The sequence below is a fragment of the Ambystoma mexicanum genome, chromosome 4p, assembly GCF_040938575.1.
Source record: "Ambystoma mexicanum isolate Mex_15411 chromosome 4p, UKY_AmexF1_1, whole genome shotgun sequence".
NCBI classification, from domain to species: Eukaryota; Metazoa; Chordata; class Amphibia; order Caudata; family Ambystomatidae; genus Ambystoma; species Ambystoma mexicanum.
The window spans coordinates 581,976,552-581,997,030 of NC_090927.1; positions in this window are offsets into that span (position 1 = coordinate 581,976,552).

Genomic DNA, 20,479 nt, shown 5'->3' on the forward strand with positions numbered 1-20,479 from the left:
TTTACCGCCCCATTCCGAGTTTGGCGGGGCAGTAAGTCCCCAATCCCCATTTACCCTTCCCCATTCCCATTTTTGCCCCATAGGGCATAATGGGAGTGGGGAAGGCGTTAATTACGCCACCGTAAATTATGGTGGCGTAATTAACTCCATGGTCCTCCATGGCGCTAAGGGACCTCGTACTCAGGCGGTAGGGGTCGGCGCTGTTTACGCCACCGTAAAACCCTTACCGCCTGAGTCGTAATGAGGCCCTATGACACCTCTATACCCTTTCCATCAGGACAAATTGCACTGAGTGGAGGATGTACAGCAGTTGTGGAAGGGCTCCCATCCTTATGCCTATACTTCGCCACATTGGTAGGTTTAACTGCTAATGATGCTTTGTTATTTATAAAGCACTTAGCCTAAGAGCTGTACATTGAACATATTTACATACATTAATCATCCCATTTGAAGTTGGTACTCATTTATTGAGACCTCGGAAGGATGAAAGTCTGAGTTGGCCGTGCTGGGATTCGAATCTGTAAATCGTGGCAGCGCTCAATCCGCTGAGCTATTTTTTCTGCCAATAAGCACCTTTTTCATCCCTTAAGCAACCCTACGGATACTAGCCTTTAGAATCTTCCAGACATCCTCCACTATGTTTACCCCTATGTATTTCAACTCATATTCTAACCACTGCAAACCATACCATACCTCTTTAAACCAAATCTCAAACAGCCTTTGAGAGAAGTACGATTTCACGTTTCCTCAAGCTCACAGTATCAGCCCAGTAAATGAAGAGGAGCTTCTACTTTGTCTTCCGTATCTACCATCAAAATAATAATGTGACCTGCATATCATTTTGTCTTTGTCTTCCCGTAATGACAGGATGTTATCTTATTAAAGTAAGGAATGGCTTCAGCACCAGGTCAATCTAACACGGGAGAAAGAGTCAAATGTGAATGTCAGTGCTCTTTATTAATAGTGTCATGATGGGTAGGATCAAGGCCTCAAGGTAGGGGAATCACGTTATGTATATATAGAGCAATTATACCTGCAGGGTGGGCTGGGTCAGCCAGTAATAAACTATGGCTCAAGTTATAGGCCCAAGCCAAGCAACGGCTTAATGATGGGCGTCGTGCCATTACCAGGCCAATCTAGCCTGCAGGTATTATTTCTATTAGCATCCTCGGTTTAAAAACCGCGGGACTGATAGAAAATTATTTGTGTCAACAAATGGGTTGAGGCGAGCGTGTGACCTGTTTGGTTTCGCAAATGATCACTATGGCCGGCATGTAAATCGAAGGGGAAGCTCAATGTGAAACCCCTCTTCCATTTCCATGGTGGCCTTGAGCGATGGAGATGCAGCGTGGTGGCTGGAATAAAAGGTAAATGGGAGGGAAAGGAGGAACTCATAGAAGTTGCGAGGGGACCAGGTTTGGAAGATGGCGTTGGAGAGTGGGGAGGAAGATGGCCAGGTGGGTTTAAGGAGCTGTTCTCACCATAGCATGAACCATGTATTAGGGGATCATACACTTCTTACCACATGGATAAGCTATATATTACACAAAAAGAAGGTATACTAACAGAAGTCTAAACCCAAGCAGTACAAAGGCAGTGGGTATATCTAGTACCCAGAATTCACACATGAAAGTTAAAACATTTTTTATTAAACATGTAGATATGAATACTCATAAAATGATCATATTAAATAAAACTCCATAAAAACAATATAAAACATATATTTCACGACACACAAGAAGTACAAACAATGTGGGTTGGTTCTTCCAATAACCCCAACACCATGTGAAGTTTCACATTGGAGTTATATTCCGTTTTTTTTTTAACCAAGAATGCTGTTATTGTATACTAAACGCAACTTGCACAAGTTTCAGTCCCTAAAACACAGATAAATGTAGGACATTCGTCAGGGGTATATAGTTGCTTGTGCATTGTAATGGTGATAAAATCTTCTTTCTTGTCACTCTTTCTCTGCCAAATATGTTCAAAGATGCGAACTCTATTAGACTTGTATTAAATTGTATCTATTATCACTGAGGTCTTATAATTAGACCTTGATAAGGATGCCCCCAATCCACCTAGGGGATAGATATGTTTCTCTCTTACATACCTTATAGAGAGTGTGTGAAAAATTCCCACAATCTCTATTGCACCACAAATGGTAATGGGAAGGAAGATGTCCTTTTCTTGGGGAATATCTCTCCACTTGTTCTTCTATTCTACAGGAATGGAGACAAAGGGAATTGTCTTGAGATTGGATTCATGTGTTTAGGGCATGCAAATAGGTAAACGGTAGACTTATTGTCGAGAGAAAACATCTTACCTCAAAGGAACAGAGGTCAAAGTTGTCCACCCTCCAGTGTGGTCACTATGTGGTCAATGCAGTCGGTTAGCCAAGATGTGCTGAACCAATGTGTAGCTATGGAGGGAATTAATAGAAACCTGGTTCAATATATGGATTTGCCGCCAGACTCAACCTACATCTCATGTAGATGTATAAAAACAAGCCCACACACTTACTTGAAATACACCCCACTCTGCTTGCAATTCCTATTTATGGGTCTTCAAAAATGTCAGTTGGTCACTTTCAATGGGGATGAGAGAGAATCAGTCTCAGTCTCCATCTATATGGACAAAACATGATTCTAATGTAAAAGGGTGGACTTAGTCCTATTCAGTTCAAAGCAGGGTCAACAACAAAGGGATTTGTGGACCTAGAATAAAGCTAGATGTCATACTCACCCAGAAAATCTGTTTATTGACTTTGGTCTGTCCAGGCTTGCACTCGCGTCCAAACTGCCATTCAAAATGGCCGCTTTTAGTGTGCGCGCATATCCGCCGTTGGGTGATGATGTCATCACGGCATGTGATGATGTCATCACGCCGCCGCGCGTGTATTGCGCATCAAAACGGGAGTCTGAGATGGGGGAAGTAGTTTTTGTGTACATTTCCCTCCACATATAGTTACCAAACAGGAAAACAAAATAGATTAAGAGATGGGTAATCGATTTAAGTCTAGTACATCAACAGAAGTTCACCTTCAAGGTCAATTAATTGGATTGGTTCAGTGTGCACACACAGCAGTTAATAATACCAGAAATAGAGCAGCATATAAAAAAAAGATTAACAATTACATTCACATCAGAAATTAAATACTACCAGTTGTAGTCTAGAGACAGTGAATCCACAGACAATTCAATTAAAATAAATACATTCGGAATAAGTCAAAATTTTGCAGATCACGTCAAGTTAAATAAACTGAAATGAAATCCATCCCCTGCCAAGTATCATCAGTTTACCAGGTCTACAAATTCAGTGATTTGATGAAGCCAACCAGGGCCAACCCTTCCCGGATATTAAAGTCATATCTTCATCATAGAGGAATGGATTCATTGCTAGTGGGCCCAGATATTGGGTTCTTAAGCCCTGTAATGGGAGGCATTCAAGCACCAGATGCCTTAAGGTTTACAGTTTTGCCATATAGAACCTACAAGTAGCTGACTCCGCCGTGATAAGCGATCTCCTTAGCTGGATTTCCCTAGTTGATAGTAAGTTCCACCTCACCCTTGGTAGGATACACCTGTAGTGACAATTAGGAAATTGTAACAGGATCCTAATCAGAGTTCCTCTTCGTCTGTGTTCATGCGTCAGGTGGCTCATAGACGGATAAGAGTGAAATGTATCGGTATTCTGAGACCAATCATAGTCAAATAAGGCTCGCTTAGCCTTAGTAGGGTTCGAGATCAGCGTTTCCACAGACACACCAATCACATTTAAGATACATTCAGACCGAGTTCGGAAGCCCATTAATATAGATGAATGGTCCAGATTTCTACTCATTAGGTGGTATGGGGAATCAGGGATGGGCACACTGATTTTTGAATAGAGAACAAGGGAGGCCCATTGTACCCGTGCCTACAGCAACACCATGCCCAGCTCAAAATGGATGGCTGAGATCGGAATCGCATAAAGCACTCCAAGGATTCTCCTCCAAATTTTTCCCTCAATTCTGCTCAGGATTTTACACAAATTATCAGATCTTAATTCGAAACCATAGGTCAATGTAGGCACAATTTTGCCTTCGAAGAACATCATTGAGGTTTTGAGGGAGAATCTGCCAAATTTTCGGTCATTTCTAATAATCTGAGCTTCTAAGAGTTTAGCCTTGTGCAGCAAGATCTCATTAGCTATTTTAGGGCCTTTACAGGCAGAGAAATAGAAGGCCAGATATCGAACTGAATCCCATAATTTCAGAGGCATGCCTCCAATGGTGCATACAGGTCCTTTAGTCATCCCTTTTGTTTTCTTAAAGGCAAGAATCTTAGTTTTAGTTTGGGTTGACAACTAGCCCGTTGTCATTGGCATAGTTCTCAAAGTTGTTTAGAGATCATTGCAGCCCAACTTTAGTGCAGTTAAAAATCAGTACGTCATCTGCATATATTAGACATAGAATTTTTTCCTTACCGATCTTTGGGGCAACCAGCCCCTCTTTAGTCAGCAATAGTATTACATCAGAGAAGTGCTGATTAAATAGCCAAGGGGCCAGGACGCACCCTTGCCTCACCCCCGGTAAGATCGTACTCTCCTAGAGATGTCCCCCTTTGACTTAAGCGGACCTGTATGCCACAATTTTCGTACACACTGCTAATGAGTCTTAACAGCCCACCAAGCAACCCCCATTTGGCAAGCTTGGACCATAATATGCCACGGTTGATGCAGTCAAATGCGGCTGTTAGGTTGATTGAGGCCATATAAGTACAACCCTTAATTTGAAGCCAAGCCTCTTCCTACACACACTTGAGTACCAAGCCGTTAATGTTTGTGGAATGTCCCTTTCTGAAGCCTGTCTTGAATTGGGCCAACAGGTGATAAGTGGTAGCCCAGTCCTCCAAGTGTGAGAGCAGGAATGCCGAAAAGATTTTACAATCAGCATCGATAAGAGAGATAGGTCGATAGTTACTGGGATCCGTCCTGCCCCCACACTTGAAGATAGGGACCACATGTGCCATATTCCAGGAGTTTGGAGTGATCTTCGTAGAAATGATGTCCTTAAACTCAAGATACAAGAGGTTCATCCACAAATTACGGTCTCCTTTGAAGGTGTTATTTGCGAGACCATTAGGGCCTGAGGCACGAGATGACTTGCATCTTGAAATTAGACCGTAAATAGTGGATAGATCCAGCTGAGGATCCCATATGGCTTTTCCTATTATTTCGTTTATTGTCGGGCTATTGGTCAGCGGGTGCCCAAATCTGTCCTCATAAAATTGCACCCACTCTTGTTCAGAAATTGAGTTAAGCTGGGATACAACATAATTAGAGTCTTGCCTGTTGACCAAGTACTAGAACGAGCTGACTTCAGATTTAATCAGAATCCCTAACATCAATTCTGCATCTCGCTGTAGAGTGAGGTGTTTCCGGGATTTACAGAAATTCCTATGGGACTGTATGACCTTTCTGGTCAGCTCATTTACATGTAGCCTGTTCAGAGTTGGTACATTGTATCATTCGAATTTCCCTTCTCATAACCCTTTTTGCTTCTGCTAATTCCATATTAAAACCATGGGTATGCCTAGGTTGTTTTTTTATGCTTACTACATGGTCCTGCCCCAATACCAGATACCAGGCCCCCAACAAGATTCTGGAATTCATTAGTATTGAAGCAATTAATCTTCCACTCATAGGTGAATAAGTCAAGATTGTTCCTTACCCTCTATTTCCTCCCTACAGTTACAGGCAAATGTATGATAGCGCTGGTATACTTCTGTTGAAGGTTCAATTAGGTGCTGTATAAATGATCATTTTCGGCCTAGCTGCACACCCCCATGAAATAAATCAGCCTAGCTGCAGACATAATCTCATATACAACCTGCACACATACTATTGGTCTCACACATCCTCCACACTACTCCTAGCATTATAATGCAGCTACCCGTCACAAATTCGGTCTAGCTGCACACATACTAAGTGCACAAACCCACTACTTACCCTCCTACTTTCTCCACTGACCTGGACTACAGTCCCAAGGGTGTTCAACCCACAGCGCATTGAGATAATTCCGATGTTGAAAGGTGCTATACAAATGCCCAATAATATAACATAACATTTCAGTTTAATATTAAGATTTAGATGCCGGTGGTGTAAGACTGGCATTGTATCAAGAAAGACACAGACTCAAAAGTATTTGTTTTAAAACCTTTATTTATTAAGGATCCTGTGGTAGTGGAATGCCTGACTAGCCCTAACTCTAAAAGGATGGTTCCCTTAACTGATGTTTCTAATGGTCATCTTTGCCTAATAGTCCAACATAAAAGTCTGCATGTGTCTAAACCTATGCTTGCCCCCATGCTGTACAAAAATGTGATAGGGAGTCTTTTGAAAAGGATAAAATAGTGGATAAACAAAAATGGCAAAACCAAAGTTGGTTTCAAGTGGTCTTCTCACCAAGTGCAATTCGGTCACAAAGATGAGTTCACTATGCAGGGCTGTTAGTAATATCTTGTCCACAGGGCCCTTATAGTGTATTTAAATGCCTTCAATGTTCTTGAGTTCCTTGGGGTTCCCTTTCCTAAGCTTTAACCTGTTCACTTTCAACACAAAACACAAAGTTTATTCTTCTCAATAAGCCTATAAGGGTACCTTCTCCAAGCGTAGGCCTCTTCCAGCTTTCAGAACACAAAACACAAAGTCTTTTTATTCAGTAGGTCTCTCAGGGTTCCCTTCCCCACGCTCAGGCCCTTTTCAGCTTTCAAAACACAAAACACAAAGTCAGCATGTGCCTCTTTCTTATGAACAATCTTTCCTGCACATCATCTTCTTCTGAGGTAGAGTCAGAAGCTTTCGAAAACTCTAGGCTCTTTGGTTCTCCTCAGCGCAACCACTCTGACCCTTTTCCACTCTTTTGATTCTTTACTTTCACTTCCTCTTGAAGTTTTAATCTTCAGGGGCTTTCTTGCACCATTTTTCTGAATTCCTTCCCCTTTTCCGTGCACACTTGCACTGTCTTTTGTTCTTTATCTTGGTTTTGCTACTTGCACACGTCTTTCATCCTTTTGTGCACTCTTGCACTAGTTTCTGTCTTTTTGGGTCACTCGCACCCCTTTTTATACTGTCATTTTCTTCTGTGCCTCTTGCACCTTTTCCATGGCTTCTGGCACTCTTTGGGTTGCTTCCACCCTCTTTTATAATGTCCTTTCTCTTCTGTGAGTCTTGCACTTCACCGGCCTTCTGGCCCTCTTTCATTCATCTTGTTTCATTGTCCAATACACACGCGCGTCTCACGTTTAAACTGTTACACTGTTACTTGCATCTTCAAAGACTTTCCGTCTGCTTCAAAATTAACGCTAATTCAGAAACACAGGCTCTGCAGAGCACCATCACGCCTCTCGGTTCCCACACACAGACCCTTTTGGCTCCCTGGTGACACAGCTCCCTCGCCATGCACCTGCCCTTTTGCACAGCAGTTCCTCAGCATCTTGGCATCCCGGTCTCTGGCCTACGGTCCTGTGCAACTATGGCATCTCGGTTCTCCTCCTGAATTGCTCTCCTGCTGGCTCACAATCTGGCTCTCCTACTCACGCATACACTTGTGCCAGACCACAACTTTTATAGTGAAAAGACAAGTCAAGTGGTGTCAGGTGTGAATGATTACTATTGAAAGCCTGACCCTGCCTGGCTCTATTAGTGGGACAACTGGAGTTCGTTCTATGGTAGGTTACCCTTACATTCCCCATGTTATTCCTCTGGGTAATCTCTACTGATCTTAGTTGCCTTTTCCTCGTCTCAGTGTTTGGTGAAAATGGGGAGGGGGAAATGGGATGAGACTGAACTTGACGTTGTTAGGCTAGGTTGTTACAAGGTGATTGGTAAAGAATAGGGGAATACCTATTGGCCCTACTTAGGTAAACAAGAGACAAATCCCTTTGTATTAGATTATTCCCTAGGTTATCCACCCGGATATACGAGCATGGGTCTCTATGACCCCTCCTATGATCTGAACGGGGAAAATACAAAGAAACGTTGGGATTAAGATTCTGTTTTTGTCTCACCATGCTTCCTCCATTCCCTAGTGTTGATCTGGGACAATATGTGTGTTTCTTTCTAGGGTTAGGGATAATGGGGCCTGCATAACCAACAAAGGCTTCTGGTATTTCTTCACCTTTTGTCCCATTGGTATACCGCATCTCCCCTAGGGTATTCTCCTGAGAGCAGCCCTGGTCTCCCCTACCCACGTGATCATCCCTTGCTTGTCCACCCTCAGGGTTAGGATCCAAAAGCGATGGCCCTCCCCTAGCCACCTGAATAGAGGATTGTGCTGTTGTCCGTGGAAAACAGTGCAGTGAGAAAAAGGTCTAGAAATTACATTTGGGGTTATTTTGTAGCCAAAAGGGTGCCTGGAAAGGGTGGGGGAGTGGAGAAAAGTTAATAGGGAGCATTTTTTATAGGTGAAAAAAGCAGTGCAAGTGCCGTTGAGCCTGCGGTCAATTTTACTGTCCGCGGACATCTTTGGGAGTGGGAAGGTTCAGGGTGAGTCTTGTTATTTGAAGGTGTATTGTACGTACTTGTTATATGGTTTAATTCTATTGTGGTGTTTGTGGCCAGTGGCCAGAGGCCATGCCCCCAAGAATCTGGACACTGGCCATGGCCATAGTAATATGTGTATATAGTAATTATATATGGTGGATCACCCCTATTTTTTTAATAAGGTAAAGGATTTTCCCCCGCAAATAAATAATCAACATGTTGCATGGATTGTTTATGCAGATGACCTTGTGTTGATAGATCAGATACAAATTGGTCTACAACGTAAAACTTGACGAATTACAATGTTACATGTAATCTAACACATTAATGATCGATATCAAAAAATCAAAAATCTATCAGAGCGACCAGGACGAAGTAAAAAAAAGACCAGTATTTGAGTGGTGCATTGGCCATGAAAGATTGGAACAAGTAGAGACAATAAGATATTTGGGTATCCAATTTTCTAAATGTCTGGGGGAAGTGCCCTGGATAAACACATTGAGAGCAAAAATGGAAGTGTTAGCTACTCAAGGGTCGATAATCCACGCTACATATGGCCCTACGTAGGTAAACAAGAGACAAATCCCTTTGTATTAGATTACTCCCTATGTTATCCACCCGGATATACGAGCACAAGTCTATATGACCCCTCCTATGATCTGAACGGGGAAAAGACAAAGAAACATTGGAATTAAGATTCTGTTTTTGTCTCACTATGCTTCCTCCATTCCCTAGGGATGCTCTGGGACAATATTGTGTTTCTTTCTGGGGTTAGGGATAATGGGGTCTGCATAAGCCACAAAGGCTTCTCGTATTTCTTCACCTATTGTCCCATTAGAATATCTCGTCGCACCTAGGGTATTCTCCTGAGAGCAGCCCTGGTCTCCCCTACAGTGGTTATAACATAAAAGTCCTTCCCCTTTAAATGTAGAGACCTGTGTAAACAATGTATTGAAAAGAACTAAGCCAATCCATGAGTATCACTTGTGAACACCAGAGAAAATTTTGAGTTTCACCTGTCTGGGTTAAGATTATCTAATGAATAGTCTAACTGGAACGAAGAAGTCAGCCCGACAGCAGTATTTGTTACAGCTAAAATGACATTCAAATTTGTGTAACAGTCTACTCCTGAGCACCCGCTTGTACGGCAATTTAATGGCACTATGTAGTTCTGACCGCCAAAGTAATTCTGACGGTGTTATAGTGCCTTCTTATTCAGGATCTCTGTTTTTTTAGCAAGCATGTGGAAAAAAATCTGTTTATCCATTTAAGAAGGTGATTTACTGTTAATCTATCTTTTGCGAGACACCTCTCAGAAAGCCTTTATTCATTATTTTATTTATTATTTCTATTCTTATTACCGGAATCCTACATTTACTAGAAGGATACATTTCGTCCTAATATCATATCTCCTCTTCAGATGTCGACATGCGAGTGAAGATGTACATAGAGATACCTCAATTAAAAAGTGCAGAATGGTGATTGTAAGTAAAAGAGGGCATCAAGGACACCCTTGTGAACTGTAGTAATCCTCTAGGCACAACATGTATGTAGGTGTGCATATGCCATATGAACAGAACATGAGTTCCTATATACGGGCCATCTAAAGAACCTTTGCTAAGGATCTAATGAATGGCAACTAAACATGTACAACAATGGGACTGATATGTAGAAATTTGCCCTAGTGTGTGATATATAATGCAGGGCCTGCGGTAGCGGCCCTGTTATTATGGTTAAGTTGCCCAACTCATAGAAAGAGCACTTTTTGGGCAGCTTATAAAATTGGCGCCGTTCCACGAATCCTCCCAAAGTTTCTAAAAAACGTATATGGCCGCCACTGAATGATTTTGCAAAGTTTGGTACGGTTTCGTCCAGGAGGAGCTAAGTTATAGGGGGGTCCCAACATTTTGGAAGTCCTCAGACACAATAGAAAGAAAAATTGCTTGCGCCTACATTCCAAACCACTTGTTTTCACTTTTTTTCACCAAACTTGCACCAGGAGTGGCAGCTTGGTCCAGAAAGCGTGCTTTTGCACATTTGGTTTAAATATGAGCAGTTGTTTTTAAAAAATCATCAAAAAGTAGGTACAAATAATTTAGTGGTATCTGGATCTATTCTGCAGACTCATTCCTGATTCGGAGTCTGCGGTCACTTCTGGACAAATTAGAGGGTGGCTTGGTGTCCACGGACATCAAAGGCACACGCTGATTGGATGTTCAAAAACGTGAGGTGTGCCATATTTTTGTAATGTTCCCAATATTGGATCCCCAGACAGCCGCTGTTGTCCACGGACAGTGCAGTGAGAAAAAGGTCTAGAAATTAAACTTGGGGTTATTTTGTAGCTGGGAGGGGGACTCGAAAGGGTGAGGGAGTGGAGAAAAGTGGATAGGGAGCAGTTTTTATAGGTGAAAAAATGTAGTTCAGGTGCCGCTGAGCCACCGGTCAATTTTACTGTCTGCGGACGTCTTTCGGAGTGGGAAGGTTCAGGGAGAGTCTTGTTATTTGAAGATGTATTGTACGTACTTGTTATATGGTTTAATTCTATTTTGGTGGTTGTGGCCAGTGGCCAGAGACCATGCCCCAAGAATCTGGACACTGGCCATGGTCATAGTAATATGTGTATATAGTAATTATATTTGGTGGATTGCCCATATTTTTTGAATAAGGTAAAGGATTTTCCCCCGAAAATAAATAATCAACATGTTGCTTGAATTGTTTATGCAGATGACCTTGCGTTAATAGATCAGATACACTTTGGTCTACAACATAAACTGGACGAATTGCAACATTACATGTAATCTAACACATTAATGATCAATATCAAAAAAGCAAAAATCTAAAATCTATCAGAGCGACCAGGACGAAGTAAAAAAAGGCCAGTATTTGAGCGGTCCATTGGACATGACAAATTGGAACAAGTAGAGACCATAATATATTGGGGTATCACTTTTCTAAATCTCTGGGGGAAGTGGCCCGGATAAACACATGGAGAGCAAAAAATTGAAGTGTTAACTACGCAAGGGTCGATAATCCACGCTAGATATGGAAAATTTACATTTATAGCAATATTAACATTCTATAAGCAGAAGGTCATACCAGAAGTGACATATGACAGGGAATCAGGCTTAAGTATTAACAGCAAACTCTAGAACATTTGCGAAGGCTGCTTCTGGAAAAAGGTGCTCCATCTACCTAAGAGTGTACCAATAGCAGCAATAACATGTGAACTCGGCCGTCAATCACTGGAATCAGTTCACTGTGGAAAATTCTTGCTTTATTCAGGAAAGCGTTAATGCAAGACGCTACAGTACTCTATATAATTCTATGGCAAAAAGTGACAGAAGGTCAATCATGGCCGGCCATTAGGGGAATGGCTATGCATGGATAAACTCACGTAGCTTGATGTGACAACAGACTTACTAATAAGTAATCCAGATGCTGTTAAAAACATAGTAAATGAAAATGATTGGATCATAACACAAAACGTCAGGATGCAATGTAAGTCGTTGGAACTGTATCCATGGGAGCCAAGAGCAGTCAATAAACTACAAACGTACTTAAGAAGTAAGGAGATCATGTTCAGGAGAGACCAGTTCAGCTACTTGGATAGTACATGTAGGTTCTGTCTCCAGGTATATTCTATAGAATCTACAAAACACCTCATTGTAAACTGTACATGACTGACAATAAAAAGAACAAACTACTTAGGAAAATACATAATAACTGCCCTGTCTTTATCACTAGATGACTGGTGGAGGTGCTATAACATAGAACTCAGTATACTTAACAATGGGTAAAAAGTCACTAACATGGACCAGACGGAGCGAATTGCTGCTCTGAATGCCCCTGAGCCTCCGCTGGTGTTGAACAGAAATGGGTAACCCAGGTACCTCACGGAAACCCTCTGGGGAAGAAAACCCTGTGACGATGAAGTCTTCAGTCTAGTAGTGCAGGGTGTCGTGGGTCTGTGATACTGGATGCAGCAGTCTCAATGGAGGTCCCCTGGAGGATAGAAATGCGTATGTTAGAGAGTATGTGTAAACTACTGCAAGGATGAAGTGATGGATGACCACTTCACGGTACTGAAACGGCCCTAATCGACCTCAAGATACAAATCAACGAGTTGAAGGATAAAGGTAGTACAGCTATGCTCCTCCTCCTTGACCTATCAGCGGCCTTTGACTTGGTGGGTCATGCAGTATTACGCAACCACTTAGCGTCTGCCGCCCATTTCTCAAGTGAAGCTATAGCATGGGTACAATCCTTCCTAGCTAACCGTACGATGAGAGTGTTCTCCCCTGTAGCGGCAGCGGACCCAATCCATATCACTTGTGGTGTCCCACAAGGCTCATGTGTCTCTCTGAGAATGTATAATATCTTTACTAAGCCACTCTTCGACAAACATGACAGATTAGGGGTAACCTATACTAATTATGCAGACGATACGCAGATTCTCATACCACTATCATACCACTATCAGGCAACTTTGTCGAAGACACAGCTCTAGTAAACAAAATGTACCTCCTCATTCAGGCATGGATGGCCGCCCAAGGCCTCTGTCTAAATGACGACAAAACAGAGATACTGATCTTGGGTTCCGACTCCAACCTAAAAAAACTGAGTCCCAACTATCGTAATTTCAACATAGATGGTAACATAATCAAGGTGGCAACTGAGGTAAAAACTCTAGGCTTTTACCTTGATTCCACTCTATCCCTCGAAAAACAAGTTAACACCTTAGCATCCTCCACAGCATACACCTGTAAATTAATCAGGACATGTAGACCTTACCTCTCCAAAACTAACTGCATCACGCTAGCTAACGCATTAGTAATATCAAAGCTGGACTATTGTAATGCCCTCTATGCAGGAGCTAATAAAACTATCATAAATAAAATGCAAATCCTTCAAAATAATGCTCTTAGAGCAGCCCTTGACATACCCCATAGAGCACATATTTTCAACATCAGGAAAGACCGCCACTGGCTTAAAATCAGCGACAGAGTCCTTCTCAAGACTCTATCGCTCTCCCACAAAGGGCTCAACAACGCAGCACCCCCCTACATCTCGGCCAGACTGACTAGAAAATCATCTAGGCACCACACTAGGGCTACTAACCACTTCCTGCTTGAAACCCCTAGATTTAGGCAATCCAAAGCAGGTGGAGCAAGCTTCCCTGTCAGAGCTGCCCAGGCCTGGAACGCATTGCCCACTGCATTGAGAGCCAACCTATCCTACTCCAACTTTAGATGTAAGGTAAAAAACTGGCTCTGGTCCAACGACAACTAATTTTCACTGTACCTAACGGCTGTGATACTCCTGAAACCCTGTCTAAGACTATTCTGCTTTTACCCTTGTTACCTTTTTGTATACACCTTCAATACTGTAATATGTTAGTTTTCATTTCAACTGCTTGTATTGACATGTATGCACTGTACTGATATGCTTCTTATCCTCTGTATGTAACCTAAGCTTAAGTATCCTTGTACCTGCTGCGCCCGGCTACCCCTGGGTTTTGTGCGCATTATCAAATAATAAACATAAACATAAGGATTACCCTGAAAGCTGTGGTTGGATTCTATAATGCTGAATCAGGCTGGATAGGCAGGAGAATGGAGATCTGTGTTAAAGAGTAGGAAGATAAATAGGCAGAAAGACTGAATGATGCTGGGAACGAGAAGAAGGGGTAGAATCCTACCTTTGTATTGCTGAGTGAAGGTTTATACAAGATATTCCATCCGGAATTCAGGAAGACGTTGTGTGGACCGTGGTCAATGCTAGGAGCTGTGAGCAAAGGGATATTCAGAACAGTCAGAGATTACAACGTAATGCGATAGAAGCGAAATCAATGCCGTACCATTGCTAAGCGATGTGCTCGCATGCCTGGCAATCTTCCAGTCTGATTTGTAAGAAGCATTGTGAATGTTTGCGTGTGTGTTCAGATCTGTAGGCATAAAGAAGGGTCAGAATACATCTGAAAATGTGGCGCTTGCTAGTGTTAATATAAATCCGAAGTTGTACTGTTACTAAGCAAAGAACCCACGTTCCAGCAAGTAAGTGCTCTGTGAACTGCCAAGCATGGACTATGAGTTTTTAGAGTGCGGGCATGCTGTGAAAAGGAACAAAGGGAATCAGATCGAGTAGAAGGAAACAGAACAGAGTACACAGAGCAGGGTATGCAAAACCTAGGTGTCGTACTTACGGAGCGTTCACTATAGAGAGTAGCAATGCATCGTCGGTGGGGATGCAGATCCTCAGAACTGCTTCCTTGCTGTAAAGTGGGCGGAGCCAAGACTGAAGGCAAAGCAGAGACTGGAACGGTGCTCGCACACAAGGCCACCATGTTGGGGGAATTGCAGATTGTCATGCCAATCCGCGTCCAGCGCCTCCAGAGAGACCAACGGAGCCCACAAGCCCTAAAAGGAGGCTTTTCTTAGAGGGTGAAAAAGTTGGCAATACATGCGCAGGAATAGATTTTTTGGACAAAATTTGTGAAACAATGAAACTGCTCTAGAGAACTAGACAGTTGTGTTGAGAGAAAAGCTTGTCAGGAGATGATAATGTATTACTTAGAAGTGAGAAGGGAAAATGAAATAGTAGATTAATTTCATTTCATACCTTCTTAAAATCTGCAATGAAACAGGTGGTGATTGTGTAAAGAAAGTTTGGTTTAAACTATGACACAATAAAAAAAGAAGGAAAAAGAATATAGTAATTATAGGTACTGTAGGGGGAGTATACAGTATTTGTAATATGGTGCATTGATATCATTGAAGTGTATATGGTATTTATGATCGTAGTAGAATTGAGTATGGAAGCAAGACGACACGGAGCAACACAGGTTCGATCCCCTGGTCCGCGCTTAGAAACCTCTGTGTATTAAGCGCGTTATAAAGAAGCTATCATATCATATCATATCATAGTGCTTATTGAATCTATATTTGTTTCTTTGTGAAGAAACAAAAAGGATAATACTGGGTATGGTTACTTGGTTGCATATGGTAATTAAGCTGGAATCTCTGGTACTTTTTCTGTGAAAAAAAGACTAATTTGTTAAACACGATAGTTTAAAACCTTAAATTGCATGCCATTGTACATATACATTTACTTTTTTGACCTTCATAAATAGTAAATTCTATGTACTATGGTTGGTACAACATTAGTGTGTGTAACAATATTGTTGTATTGCCATGAAATAACACAAAATAAAAGAGGTTATGGCTGGAAGGTTTGGAATTAATCACCATTACAAAAGGGGAAGGACCATATGCAAATCAGGCTTGGTACCACCCCAAAAGGTGAAGTCCAGCCCAAACTACTTGGTCAATTCCAAACCTTCCACCCATCATCATTTTTTTTGGTTTTAGTTTGTCTCCCTATGTAATAGAGAGGGTATAGCCAGACATGGGTCCCTTGTTCGCTGCGCCATAGGAACCAAGCTGCACGTCGCTGAGGAGGCTCAACAAGGCTGAAACATGTCTGGGGTTGGTTGTGTTTCTGTGCAGATTGGACCTGGCCTAGCAGTTTGAGCAGGGCTGCTCCCATTGGTGGAAGTACCTGACTGATTTGCATATGGCTGGACCCCTTTTGCAATGGCACAGGCAGGCTAAAAACAATGGTGTGGAAGGTTGCAAAGAGCAATGCCAGTGGTTCAGATTAATGCAAAACCTTCCATCCATCATGTTTTGGGTTTTAATTTGACAGTAAAAAATCATTGGGCCATTGGGAAAGAAATCCATAGTGGATAAAAAAATCTACTGTAATTACATACCGTTTTTGGCATTTACATAGTTTTAAAGAATGTACAAGTTACAGAATACTTGTGTGTGGTAGCATGGATATATTATGTGAGTGTAAGTGTGATAGGATGTTTGTTTGAAGTGTGTTGTAATTAAGGATATGTTTAAAGCATTTAGATAACCATTGGCATATTCTAACTATACTGGAGTTTACAAGAAGTTTTGCAGTAACAATAACTGTGATGGCATATTTTAAGTGTATTACATGAACATTATTTTTAAAGTAGTTAGGTACCTGTTGGAATATTCTAACCACATTAGATTTTAAAATTATTTTTGTAGTATTATGGATGTAGTTAGATTCTTGTTGGTGTATTCTGTTTCAGATTTCAAAATTACTATTGTAGTATTGTGGATTTAGTTAGATACCCGTTGCCATATTCTACCTGTGTATTGTACTATACTTTAGTGAGTAAATTGGGCTTAAAGGATTATTAAGTAGGCATTTGTTAGATTTGCTGGTGCCTATGTTTTGGAGTAACGGAAGTGCTATTACATTCAAGCCAACCACTTGATTTTTTGATATATGCAGTATAGTGGCCTGAAGTGGTTGTAGCACCAGTGTGGTAAATTATGCCTACTGTTGTGAAGGTTTTCTTTCCAAGAGATGATTGGCCGTGTGTGAAGCTAGTAAGCGTACAGTTATTTTTGGTACCATCTGCAATGTGCCTTAAAAGCATTGGTAGCACATATTGGCCATGTGAGTTTATTTGTATGCTGGAACGATTGTCTGAATTGAAAAAAGGGCATCATATGCCATGATTTGCATTCTGCAGAAGCTGGTGAAATGGAATGGATTCACAATGTGGTGTGGATGTATACACAAATCGTTCATTAGGGATGTGCTCTTGTGAAACATGGTTGCAGAGAGTGCATGCATGTTTCCACGTCTATGAAATCTGCAAGATTTCATTTATATGGATGATTTTGGTTTCTAGTACCTGTAGTAAGTACATTGGACATTCTTGTGGATCTTCCTGTGTGTTTATGGTGAATTTTACCATTCCTGTACAATTCTTGCCTTGTACCTGAGACACTGTAAGTGCTGTCAGGATTATTTGTGGCATTTCTATGAAGGATGAGCATTTGCAAACACAACTGGTCCGAGCCATTTAAGTAAATGCTGTGAACAATTGGTGACACTTGGGAGAGAAGATGAATTGCTACATTTGCATAGCAATTTACTCTAGTTCTGTTGCTGTATTTAAATGGACCATAGAGCTCTGCCTCTGTATCCTTTGATGGGCGTGCAGTCGTTTTTTGAGAAGATATATTTGTCTCTTTTTCTTCCGATGGACGTTCAGTTGTTTTTGGACTAGAGAGTTTTGTGGTTGTACTATTTGATGGAGCAACAGTTGTTCTTTGCTTTTTCAGCAGTATTGCTGAGAGATCTGCTATAAGTTATGTTTGTATTCGATTTTTTGTAAAGGTTTTCTTTTTTGAGGTACATGGTACATGTCTAGATGTGGGTATACAGTGCACATAGCCTGTTGTATTGTAGGATGCAAGGAATGTCACCGTTGACTTTGTTTGCATCAAAGCTAAATAGGAATAAACCATTGAGTGTACAGAGATGTGAAAGTGTCAAGATGTGCGTCCCGTGGACGCTGCGTACCTGTATTTCCTGAAGGCTTGCGTGCCGGGGTCGCCAGGACGTTGATTGTAGAACGAAAGATGACAGGGTAACTTCAAGAACCGGCCCACGTCCCGTCCTGATTTGCATGATTGAAAATGGGTCGGATTCCTGACACCACGGATGGACACTTCCCTGTATTTACGTGGCGCCAGAACAGTGCAAGCATTGACAGGGAAGGTCGGTAGATGTTAACAGAAAGTTTGAGTGCGTTGCTTGTTGATTCTGCAGAAGACCCTCTCGAAGATGGTGGAAGAAGGCAGCCGAGACGGTAGTAATGGCAGCAACTGCAGGCAGCAAAGAAGGCAGAGTAGAGGCACCGTAGAGGCACTGGCACCCAAGCACAAGGCAGAGAAATAATTCAGGCAAGGAAAGGAGGGCAGGCCGTAGAGGGGTAGGGCGGCAAAGAAGGGACAAGAAGAGCCCCGGACCAGGACCAGACTAAGCCCAACCCAGGGAAGCCAGACCCCCAACCAAAGGAACCAGACCAACAGGACAGGACAGGGCAGAGCAGGGCCAACAGGTAGGGAACAAAGGAAGGCAAGCGGAGTCACCAAGAAAGAACAAAGTATTCCAGAAGCGAGCGGGAGGTCAGGACCATTCACAAGCATTGTGAATGTTTGCGTGTGTGTTCAGATCTGTAAGCATAAAGAAGGGTCAGAATACATCTGAAAATGTGGCGCTTGCTAGTGTGAATATAAATCCGAAGTTGTACTGTTACTAAGCAAAGAACCCACGTTCCAGCAAGTAAGTGCTCTGTGAACTGCCAAGCATGGACTATGAGTTTGTAGAGTGCGGGCATGCTGTGAAAAGGAACAAAGGGAATCAGATCGAGTAGAAGGAAACAGAACAGAGTACACAGAGCAGGGTATGCAAAACCTAGGTGTCGTACTTACGGAGCGTTCACTATAGAGAGTAGCAATGCATCGTCGGTGGGGATGCAGATCCTCAGAACTGCTTCCTTGTTGTAAAGTGGGCGGAGCCAAGACTGAAGGCAAAGCAGAGACTGGAACGGTGCTCGCACACAAGGCCGCCATGTTGGGGGAATTGTAGATTGTCATGCCAATCCGCTTCCAGCGCCTCCAGAGAGACCAACGGAGCCCACAAGCCCTAAAAGGAGGCTTTTCTTAGAGGGTGAAAAAGTTGGCAATACATGCGCAGGAATAGGTTTTTTGGACAAAATTTGTGAAACAATGAAACTGCTCTAGAGAACTAGACAGTTGTGTTGAGAGAAAAGCTTGTCAGGAGATGATAATGTATTACTTAGAAGTGAGAAGGGAAAATGAAATAGTAGATTAATTTCATTTCATACCTTCTTAAAATCTGCAATGAAACAGGTGGTGATTGTGTAAAGAAAGTTTGGTTTAAACTATGACACAATAAAAAAAGAAGGAAAAAGAATATAGTAATTATAGGTACTGTAGGGGGAGTATACAGTATTTGTAATATGGTGCATTGATATCATTGAAGTGTATATGGTATTTATGATCGTAGTAGAATTGAGTATGGAAGCAAGACGACACGGAGCAACACGGGCTCGATCCACTGGTCCGCGCTTAGAAACCTCTGTGTATTAAGCGCGTTATAAAGAAGCTATCATATCATATCAGAGTGCTTATGGAATCTATATATGTTTCTTTGTGAAGAAACAAAAAGGATAATACTGGGTATGGTTACTTAGTTGCATATGGTAATTAGGCTGGAATCTCTGGTACTTTTTCTGTGAAAAAAAGACTAATTTGTTAAACACGATAGTTTAAAACCTTAAATTGCATGCCATTGTACATATACATTTACTTTTTTGACCCTCATAAATAGTAAATTCTATGTACTATGGTTGGTACAACATTAGTGTGTGTAACAATATTGTTGTATTGCCATGAAATAACACAAAATAAAAGAGGTTATGGCTGGAAGGTTTGGAATTAATCAGCATTACAAAAGGGGAAGGACCATATGCAAATCAGGCTTGGTACCACCCCAAAAGGTGAAGTCCAGCCCAAACTACTTGGTCAATTCAAAACCTTCCACCCATCATCATTTTTTTTGGTTTTAGTTTGTCTCCCTATGTAATAGAGAGGGTATAGCCAGACATGGGTCCCTTGTTCGCTGCGCCATAGGAACCAAGCTGCACATCGCTGAGGAGGCTCAACAAGGCTGAAACATGTCTGGGGTTGGTTGTGTTTCTGTGCAGATTGGACCTGGCCTAGCAGTTTGAGCAGGGCTGCTCCCATTGGTGGAAGTACCTGACTGATTTGCATATGGCTGGACCCCTTTTGCAATGGCACAGGCAGGCTAAAAACAATGGTGTGGAAGGTTGCAAAGAGCAATGCCAGTGGTTCAGATTAATGCAAAACCTTCCATCCATCACGTTTTGGGTTTTAATTTGACAGTAAATAATCATTGGGCCATTGGGAAAGAAATCCATAGTGGATAAAAAAATCTACTGTAATTACATACCGTTTTTGGCATTTACATAGTTTTAAAGAATGTACAAGTTACAGAATACTTGTGTGTGGTAGCA